General features: G+C 36.0%; 1 pseudogene; it reads right to left on the bottom strand.

Annotated features, from left to right (window-relative positions):
- Positions 1-9,295: 9,295 nt before the first annotated feature.
- Positions 9,296-9,539, bottom strand: LOC133753742 (diphthamide biosynthesis protein 3-like; annotated as a pseudogene).
- Positions 9,540-10,578: the final 1,039 nt, after the last annotated feature.

Below are 10,578 nucleotides of genomic sequence, written 5' to 3' on the forward strand. Positions count from 1 at the left end.
ACTCCCCACAGAAACAAATAGATTTAAAAAGGCAGCTCAAGGTTAAACTAATCCCACTAGCTTCACCTACCACACCTGCCAAGTGTTGAGGAGGTGAGCTTGCACCTCAGCATTCATCATCAATGAAACAGAATGAAAAGGTGAGGCAGGGCTGGTTGGCATTCCACTTTTTTTTAGCAGCCACAACCCGGTTTCAAAAGGGACAAACTGTAATGTGAGCTTCTACTGATGCTCAGAGGTGCTCAACACATGAAATTTGTGTCCCAATGCCACCATGAAGAAGTTAGTGGAGACAAAGGAGGAGCTGAAATTTTCTCCAGCAATCTGCATGAAGCAGACTGAATGACTTCCTACTTTTTTTAGGGTGCTATAGGCAAGACTCAGCAGGAGCTGAACATATACACCAGCCAGCCCTTGTGCTATATACACCAACATATGCTATGCCTTATTAGAAAAAGATTAATAAGATGTAGTGTCTAATAATATGTCTAATATGTCCAATAGAAAATGAAACATAATACCAAGAACCATGAAAATCACAACATGAATATAAAAAGACAATCAATGGAAAACAAGATAAAAATAAATCAGATTTTGGAATTTTCTGATGAGAATTTCTAAGCAGTCATCACAAAAATGATTCAACAAACAATTATGAATTCTCTTGAAACAAATAAAAGATAGAAAATCTTAACAAAAATATAATTTACAAAAAGGCAAAATGGAAATTATAACAATAATAAAACCCACAACAAACAATTTTTAAAATACCCTCATTACCAGGGCTCAATAATACAGTAGAGATGGCAGAGAATAGAATTTGTAAACTTGAAGCTAGATCAAAAGAATTCACTCAATCTGTACAATATAGAGAACTTAGAAAAAATTGAACAGAATCCCAGTGGTCTGTGAGAAAATAAAATATTTAACCACCAGGGTTCTAGAAGTAGAGGAGAGAGAAATAGAGGGAGTGGCCCTGGAAAGCATTCAAAGAAATAATGGCTGGGAACACTTCAAATTTGGAAAATTACGTAAACCTAGAGATTCAAGAAGCTGAGCGAGCCCAAAATAGTATAAACCCACATGCACATGGAATTTCTCCAGAATAGACCATATTTTAGACCACAGTACAAGTCTAGATGCATTTAGCACAAGTCTAGATGAATTTAAAAGATTGAAATCATACAAAATACCTTGTCTGATCACAGTGGAATGAAAGCTAGAAACCAATAATGCAAAAAAAAAGTAAAATGACAAGTATATGAAAACAAAGCAACAGACTCTAAACATCAATGAATCAAAGACGAAAGTCACAAGTGAATAAAAATACAACATACTAAAACTTACAGGAGCAATGAAAGCAATGTTCAGGAAGAGACTTACTGCTGAAAATGCCTACATCAGAAAAGAGGAAAAACTTTCAGATCAAAAATCTAACTTTTCATCTCCAGGGATTAGAAAAAGATGAGCCAACTATACCTCCAGCTAGCAGAAGAAAGGGACTAACAAAGATTAGATGAAAAATAAACAAAAGGGAAAACAGAGACAAAATTAGAGACAATCAAAGAAACAAAAACTAGTTTTTTTGAAAGATAATATTGACAACTTTTAATTAATTTGATTAAGAGCAAAAAGGAAGAAGACTATTTATGCAGATCAGAAATGAAAATGAGGATATTTTCTCTGACTTTACAGAAATAAAAAAACATTATAAGAGCCCACAATGAACAACTGCATACTAACAAATTAGAAATGAGAAAATTCCTAGAAACATGTAAAGTACCAAAACGTACTCAAGAAGTTGAAAATCTGAATTGAGCTGCAACAATGAAGAGGCTGAATCAGTAATGAAAAAATTCTCACTAAAGAAAAATTCAGAGTCAGATGACCTCACTAGTAGATTGTACTCTAAGTAGCAACAGCAGTCTTTCACATTTACAAAATTTAGAAGAGAAGAAACTACTTCTTAGCTCATCTTATTAGGCCAGGATTACCCTGATAGCAAAACCAGACAACCATGTGCAAAAAACTAAAAGTATAGATCAACATCATTTACGTATATCCTAAAAAAAAAACACTCTCATCCTGAATCCAGCACCATATTTAAAAGATTATGGGATTTTATCCCAGGAATGCAAGGATGACTCAACATACAAAACTCTGGCAGTGTAATACACAATGTTAATGAAATTAAGAAAAAAATAAATATGAAAACTCATGTGACAAAATAAAACCCCTCTTTGGGATAAAAAAATACACAACAAATTAAGAACAGAGGGGGAATTCTTGACTAGCATAAAGAAAATTGATGAAAAACACAGAGCTAACATCATTTTCAGTGGTGAAAGACTGAAAACTTTCTTCTTAATATTATGAGTAAAACAAGGAAGCAGATTTTCCAGTTTGTATTCAACACTGTACTGAGAGTTTTAGTCAGAGAAATTAGGTAAGAACAATAAGTGAAAAATATCCAAACTGGGAAAGAAGAAACAAAACTATCTCTTTTCACAAATAACATGATCTTCTAAAAAGGAAATTAGAAGGAATCCATTACTGAAACCAGTAGAGGTAATACAAAAATTTTGCACAAATATTAACAAAATTAATGCACAAAGTAGTATATTTCAATACATTAGCAATCAGAAAAGCAAATTAAGCAGACAATTCCATTTAGAATACCACTAAAAATAATAAAAATCCTTAGGAGTAAGTTTAGTCAAAATGGAGAAAGACTTGTGTATCAATAGCTACAAAACATTGCTGAAACAAATTAAAGAAGACTCAAATAAATGAAAACACATCATATATTCATATATTAGAAGATATAATACTGTTATGTGGCAATACTATTGAAAATTATCTACATATTAAGTGAAAACTAAAAAATCTTCCTAGATTTTGCAGAAATGGAAATGCTTATCCTAAAATTAACATGCAATTTCAAGGGACCTCAATTAGCCAAACCAGTCTGGGAAAAGAAGAATAAAGTTACACATCCTTATTTCACAATTCACAAAGCTCCAGTAATCAAAATAACAAGGTAACTGAATAATGGTAGACATATATATCATTGGAATAAAACAGATCAAATATAAATATATCTACAATTGATTGATTTTTTATATGGGTGCCAAGATCTTTTTTTAACTTTCATTTAATAAATATTAATATTTATTCAATAAATATAAATTTCCAAAGTACAGCTTTTGGATTACAGTGGATTTTTCCCCCATAACTTCACACCTACCCGCAAGCCTCCCATCTTCCACTCCCTTTCCCATTCCATTCACACCAAGATTCATTTTCAATTATCTTTATATACAGAAGATCAATTTAGTATATATTAAGTAAAGATTTCAGGCCGGCGCCGTAGCTCACTAGGCTAATCCTCCACCTGCGGCTCCGGTACTCCAGGTTCTAGACCCGGTTGGGTCACCGAATTCTGTCCTGGTTGTTCCTCTTCCAGTCCAGCTCTCTGCTGTGGCCGGGAAGGCAGTGGAGGATGGCCCAAGTGCTTGGGCCCTGCACCAGTATGGGAGACCAGGAAGAAGCACCTGGTGCCTGGCTTTGGATCAGTGCAGCGCGCCGGCCGTAGTGGCCATTTGGGGGGGGGTGAACCAACGGAAGGAAGACATTTCTCTCTGTCTCACTCTCTCACTGTCTAACCAGCCATAGCAGCCATCTGGGGGGTGAACCAAAGGAAGGAAGACATTTCTCTCTGTCTCTCTCTCTGTCTAACTCTGCCTGTCAAAAAAAAAAAAAAAAGTAAAGATTTCAAGAGTTTGCACCTGCACAGAAACACAAAGGTAAAGTACTGTATGAGTACTAGTTATAGCATTAATTCACATTGTACAACACATTAAGGACAGAGATCCTACATGGTTAGTAAGTGCACAGTGACTCCTCTTGTTGACTTAACAATTAACACTCTTGTTTATGGCGTCAGTAATCACCCTGGGCTCTTGTCATGAGTTGCCAAGGCTATGGAAGCCTTTTGAGTTTGCCAACTCTGATGTTATTCAGACAAGGTCATAGTCAAAGTGGAAGTTCTCTCCTCCCTTCAGAGAAGGGTACCTCCTTTTTTGGTGGCACATTCTTTCCACCAGGATCTCACTCACCGAGATCTTTCATTTAGGTCTTTTTTTCTTTTCCATGGTATCTTGGCTTTCCATGCCTAAAATATTCTTATGGACTCTTCAGCCAGATCCGAATGCCTTAAGGGCTGATTCTGAGGCCAGAGTGCTGTTTAGGACATCTGCCATTCTATGAGTCTGCTGTGTATCCCGCTTCCCATGTTGGATCGTTCTCTCCTTTTTAATTCTTTTTTTTTTATTTAGTAAATATAAATTTCCAAAGTACAGTTTATGGATTACAAAGTCTCCCCCCCCCCATAATTTCCGTCCCACTAACACCCCTCTCATCTCCCACTCCCTCTCCCATTCTATTGCCATCAAGATTCATTTTCAATTATATTTATATACAGAAGATCGATTTAGTGTATATTAAGTAAAGATTGCATCAGTTGGCACCCACACAGAAACACAAAGTGTAAAAATACTGTTTCAGTACTAGTTATAGCATTACTTCACATTGAACAACACATTAAGGATAGATCCCACATGAGAAGTAAGTACACAGTGACTCCTGTTGTTGACTTAACAATTTGACACTCTTGTTTATGGTGTCAGTAATCTCCCTAGGCTCTAGTCATGAGTTGCCAAGGCTATGGAAGCCTTTAGAGTTCGCTGACTTCGATCTTATTCAGGCAGGGTCATAGTCAAAGTGGAAGTTCTCTCCTCCCTTCAGAGAAAGGTACCTCCTTCTTTGATGGCCCCGTTCTTTCCACTGGGATCTCACTCGCAGAGACCTTTAATTTAGGTCTTCTTTTTTTTTTCTTTTCCATGGTGTCTTGGCTTTCCATGCCTAAAATACTCTCATGGGCTCTTCAGCCAGATCTGAATGCCTTAAGGGCTGATTCTGAGGCCAGAGTGCTATTTAGGACATCTGTCATTCTATGAGTTAGTATTAGCAGACACTAGTCTTGTTTATGTGATCCCTTTGACTCTTAGTCCTATCATTATGATCAATTGTGAACTGAAACTGATCACTTTGACTAGTGAGATGGTATTGGTACATGCCACCTTGATGGGATTGAATTGGAACCCCCTGGCACGTTTCTAACTCCACCATTTGGGGCAAGTCCGATTCCGATTGAGCATGTCCCAAACTGTACATCTCCTCCTTCTCTTATTCCCACTCTTATATTTAACAGGGATCACTTTTCAGTTAAATTTAAACACCTAAGAATAATTATGTGTTAATTACAGAGTTCAACCAATAGTATTAAGTAGGACAAAAAAATACTAAAAGGGATAAAGTATTAAGTTGTTCATTGACAGGACAAGGGCTGATCAAGACAGTGTTTCTCATAGTGTCCTTTTCACTTCAACAGGTTTCCTTTTTGGTGCTCGGTTAGTTGTCACCAATCAGGGAGAATATACGATATTTGTCCCTTTGGGACTGGCTTACTTCACTCAGCATGATGTTTTCCAGATTCCTCCATTTTGTTGCAAATGACTGGATTTCATTTTTTTTACTGCTGTATAGTATTCTATAGAGTAAATGTCCCATAATTTCTTTATCCAATCTACTGTTGATGGGCATTTGGGTTGATTCCAGGTCTTAGCTATTGTGAATTGAGCTGCAATAAGCATTAAGGTGCAGACAGCTTTTTTTGTTTGCCAATTTAATTTCCTTTGGGTAAATTCCAAGGAGTGGGATGGCTGGGTTGTATGGTAGGGTTATATTGAGGTTTCTGAGGAATCTCCAGACTGACTTCCATAGTGGCCATTCTAACCGGGGTGAGGTGAAACCTCATTGTGGTTTTGATTTGCATCTCCTGATGGCTAGTGATCCTGAACATTTTTTCATGTGTCTGTTGGCATTTGGATTTCCTCTTTTGAAAAATATCTGTTGAGATCCTTAGCCCATCTCTTAAGTGGGTTGTTTGTTTTGTTGTTGTGGAGTTTCTTGATCTCTTTGCAGACTCTGGTTATTAATCCTTTATCTGTTGCATAGTTTGCAAATATTTTTTTCCCATTCTGTCGGTTTTCTCTTCACTCTCCTGACTGTTTCTTTTGCAGTACAGAAACTTCTCAATTTGATGAGGAAGGGTGAGAGTGAGAGCAGGAGAGAGAGTAGGGTGAGAAGAATCCGTATGTTCCTAAATCTATATATTTATGAAATGTATGAAATTTGTATACCCTAAATAAAATAAAAATATAAAAAGAGTTAAGTTTGGTTTTGGATATTTGCTTATTTTTTTAAAAAAGAGGATATACCAGTGTTCAACAAACACATGAAAAGGTGTTCAATATCACCAGTTAGTTGGGAAATGCAAATCATCAACCAGGATTGTTATAAGAATCAAAAAAATAATTTGTGTTGGCAAATATGTGGAGGAATTGGGACACCCATACATTACTAAGGAGAATTTTAAAAATGTTGCAGCTCAAGTAGAAAATAGTTTGATAGCTCTTCAAAAATTCAATATAGAATTACCATTATGACTCAACAATTCGACTCCTAGTTATATATCCAAAAGAATTGTAAATAGGTGTTGTCAAAAAGTACTCACAGTAGTTCTGTTCAGAATAGCCAAAAGGTGAAAGCAACCCAAATGCCCAAATTATTTGAATGGATAAACAAAATATGATATATCCATACAACAGAGTGGTATCCAGCCATATGAAGTAAAGAAGTTATGATATATGCTATGACACAGATAAACTTTGAGAACACGCTAACTTAAAGAAGTCAGACACAAAAGGGCACATGTTCTGTGATTCCATTTATATGAAATATCCAGAATAACAAATTCATAGAGATGGAAAATCCATTAATGATAGCTAGTAGGGAATTGGAGTGACTGCTTAATAGATAGGAGGTTTTTTTTTAAGGTGATTAAAATGCTCTGAATTACATAGTGATGAGCATTCCATAACACTGTTTATTTCTTTCTGAGTTATCTGACTATTTTACAGGCCAATAAAATTTATTCTGATAATAAATTGATATGTACAGTTATGAACAGGGTTGGATGTTTTCCAAGAAAAATGCTTCTGAATGTGTATACAAAAGTGTATATAAAATCCTTTAAGTCATAGCTTTTATAAATTTACATTGAAAAGTGTGGTAAAACCAAGCTACTGAAGATTGGAGTATGTTTCTTCGTAATTCATAATAAATTGTTTATAAAGGTCTCAACTGGGATTCCAGTTTTTGCAGCCTGCCAAACCTGGAACAAGAAATGGCCACTGAGAAATGATCTAGTCCACACTACTAATTGTACAGATGAGGAATCCAATGGCCTTGCCAAAGATTATGAAGCTGCTAAGAGGCAGAGCCTGGATCACAAACCAGTTCTCAGAAATATCTATTGGGCTAAACAAGGCACACACACCACACAGAACTCTAGCCACACTAGAGTTTAACTTTCTGTTTCACACAGGGTTAATTCCTGATTTTTTTTTTTTTTGGTAGTTCACAAAATGGGTGTTTCAGCTGCTCCAGAAACAAGATCATTCTAATTAACGCAGTGGGTCACTGATCACAGATTGCCAATGCTGTTTGTTTCTCTCCTCCTGGGATGTTTGGAGTTTGTTTTTTTTTTTTCTGTTCTTCGAAGGTATCTGTTCTTTGAAATTCATCATCAACCATTATCATGTTAATGGTATCTACAAAACCATCAACACAAGCATGACATAGTTTATTTCTCATTGCAGCACATTGCCACCAGAGATGGCATGTCCCCTGTTCTGATCATCTGAGCAGTCACTTTGCTTTTGCAAAGCAGTGTAGATTACTTCTAGGGTGTCAGTGTCCTAAATAGCAATGCAATCTCTCACCACACCAAGGATATGCCATATAATGTAACAATCACTTAAAGCATATCATCTTCAGTGCCTTAGTTAAGTCTTGGCCTAATGGCTGTACATAGTCACCTTGCTGCTAAGGAAGAATTGGCCACTCCAATTAGTGTGTGCAGCGTGTTTACCAACCAGTAAAACACATTCTAGCAAGCTGTTTTTCTAACTGCAGGAGTCACTTCCCAAACAACATGCCAGTATCTTTGAAAAACTATATTTGTACGGCAAAGTTGTGATATATCAAGAGAATTTTCAAATTTCTATCCAAGGGATCCTAATTTCTTGCTACTCTCAGCACTACTGCAAAGAAAGACTGACAGGCTGTCTTCACATAGTTCTTTTCCTCCAGCAATAGTTTCCTGCAGAAGTGCACGTCTGGTTTGCTTGCACATTACACAAGGTAACTAGATGTGCCGGTATGAACATATTTGTTTGCATTAGGCTTCTCTTTTTTCAAACTCATTCTCTGGTGTAATGCTTTTAGGAGTAATGACATGATGCTGTGATGTGCTGCAATGACTGTTGCCAGCCATGAAGACTTCACAGTAACCCGCACCTGGAATGCAATTTCATCAGCCTTATCTAAAATAAAATAAACAAACAAAAACCCAGATCTCAGAATATTTGCTCCAACCTGGAAAAAATCATTTAAGCATTTCATTACTAGGTTGGCATGTTCTGCTACTCTCATTCTACTAACAATTTCCATTCTTCCAGAGGTTTTTGTTTTTATGTTGTCCTGACTTTCAAGGAACATGTAGAATATAAGGAAACTCCAAATTATTTGATGATTACACTTTGGACTTTTCAAACTTTTAGCTCTCGAGCAATCATGAACAAACTCTGCATGAAGTGCAACAGAAGTGATATGCTGAGTAGAGTGTGAATGTGGTAACAATGGCAACACTGAGGAGATGGGCTGGATGTGTGCAATAGCATGCTGGCAAGAAAAATAAATTTTTAAAATTTAGAACAGCAGAGTTAACATCAAATTTCACAGGATGGGTTAATTTTCATTCCTTTACAAGCTACATCAAAAATATAAGCCCTTTGTTTATTAAAGAAGGCTAATGAATAAGGTAGTTGACTCTTATCAGATACTGAACTAAGGCTTCAGATATAAAATTGATGAAACTCAGGAAAAGGAAGCATTGATTTGAAACTATCTTCCTTGAAATCTGGGTGGATAATTAAGAACACGAATAATTAAGCACAAAAATCAGGTAAGTCATGTTGTAGACTCGTTCTTTATTTGAAGAGGAATTCAGCAGCTATGGAAAGATTCCCCTGTCAAGAAGCCAGTTAACTGTGCGTTTGATATTTCCCTCTTGGCTCAGGCCCAACTGTTTGGTTTCCTGAAGGCTTCATTAACATTTAACTAATTCTTTGTTGGTTGATGGAGCTTGGACTGTTTCTGCAAACATGATCGTTGTCATAAATCACTTTTATAATGAGAGAGCAGCTAGGGCATGTTGCCACGTCTTCCCCATTCTCCAGAGCTTCTTTGGTGATGGAGAAGTTATCCCCACACAGGCAGGGATAGAAATACGTCTCCGAGTCCTCATCATATTATAAGTCCTTGATCTCCACTTCATTGTGAAACAGCACCATGGTCACTGGGGCCAGCAAACGACTAACACATGTCCTGTCCCAAACGATTTCAGTCTGACTTCTAGGGCACCAGCCCAAACAGGGCGTCCTAACTACTGATAACATTGTAAATATACTAAATGCCATTGAGTTGCACACTTTAAATAATAAATTTTATGTTATATGCACAATAAAAAATCATCAGTCAAGGTAATCCACCATATCAACAGGAAAAAAAATTAAATCATGTGATCATAACAACTGACTCAAAAAACTTCATTTGAAAATATTCAACATCCATTCATGATAAAAAAATTCTCACAAAGAAAAGTACAAAAACAGGTAGTTTCACCAATGAATTCTACCATACATTTAAATAAATAATACTTTGTCAGAGTATAAGAGAAAAAATACTTTCCAACCTATTCTATGATGTCAATGTTAGCCTCACACCAAATTCAGAGAAAGATATCACAAGAAAACTATATAGATATGATTATATCAAGCATAGAATTAATATAGATTCAAAGGTCACTCGACAAATTCTTAGTAAGTGAAATTCAGCAATGTATAAAACAGAAAATATGAACAAGGACGACTTATACTAGGGATGTAAGGTTGGGAGACTTATACTACTTAGTTTTAGAGCTTTCTATAAATCTGAAATGAGCAAAACACTGTATTACTGGCAAAAGGACAGACACATAGTTCTGAATATATATGAAATATATCTGAAAGCTCAGAAATAACCTCTTATGATATAATTCACTCATAGATGCCAAAGAAATTCCCCAGGGGAAAGAATAGTCTTCTCAACAAATAGTGCTTGGACAATTGGACATCGACATTGAAAAAGATGCTTACTTCACATCATACAAAAAACTTCACTCATAACAGATTGTAATTTTAAATAAAATAGCTAAAATAAAGCTACTTTTAGAAGAAAACATAGAATCAAATCTTCATGACCTAAGGTTTCACAAAGATCTCTTGCACCCATCATGTAAAAACACAATCCATAAAAGAGAAAAGTAATAAACTGTTTCATCAGCCTCAATAT

Source organism: Lepus europaeus, chromosome X (genome assembly GCF_033115175.1).
Source record: "Lepus europaeus isolate LE1 chromosome X, mLepTim1.pri, whole genome shotgun sequence".
NCBI classification, from domain to species: Eukaryota; Metazoa; Chordata; class Mammalia; order Lagomorpha; family Leporidae; genus Lepus; species Lepus europaeus.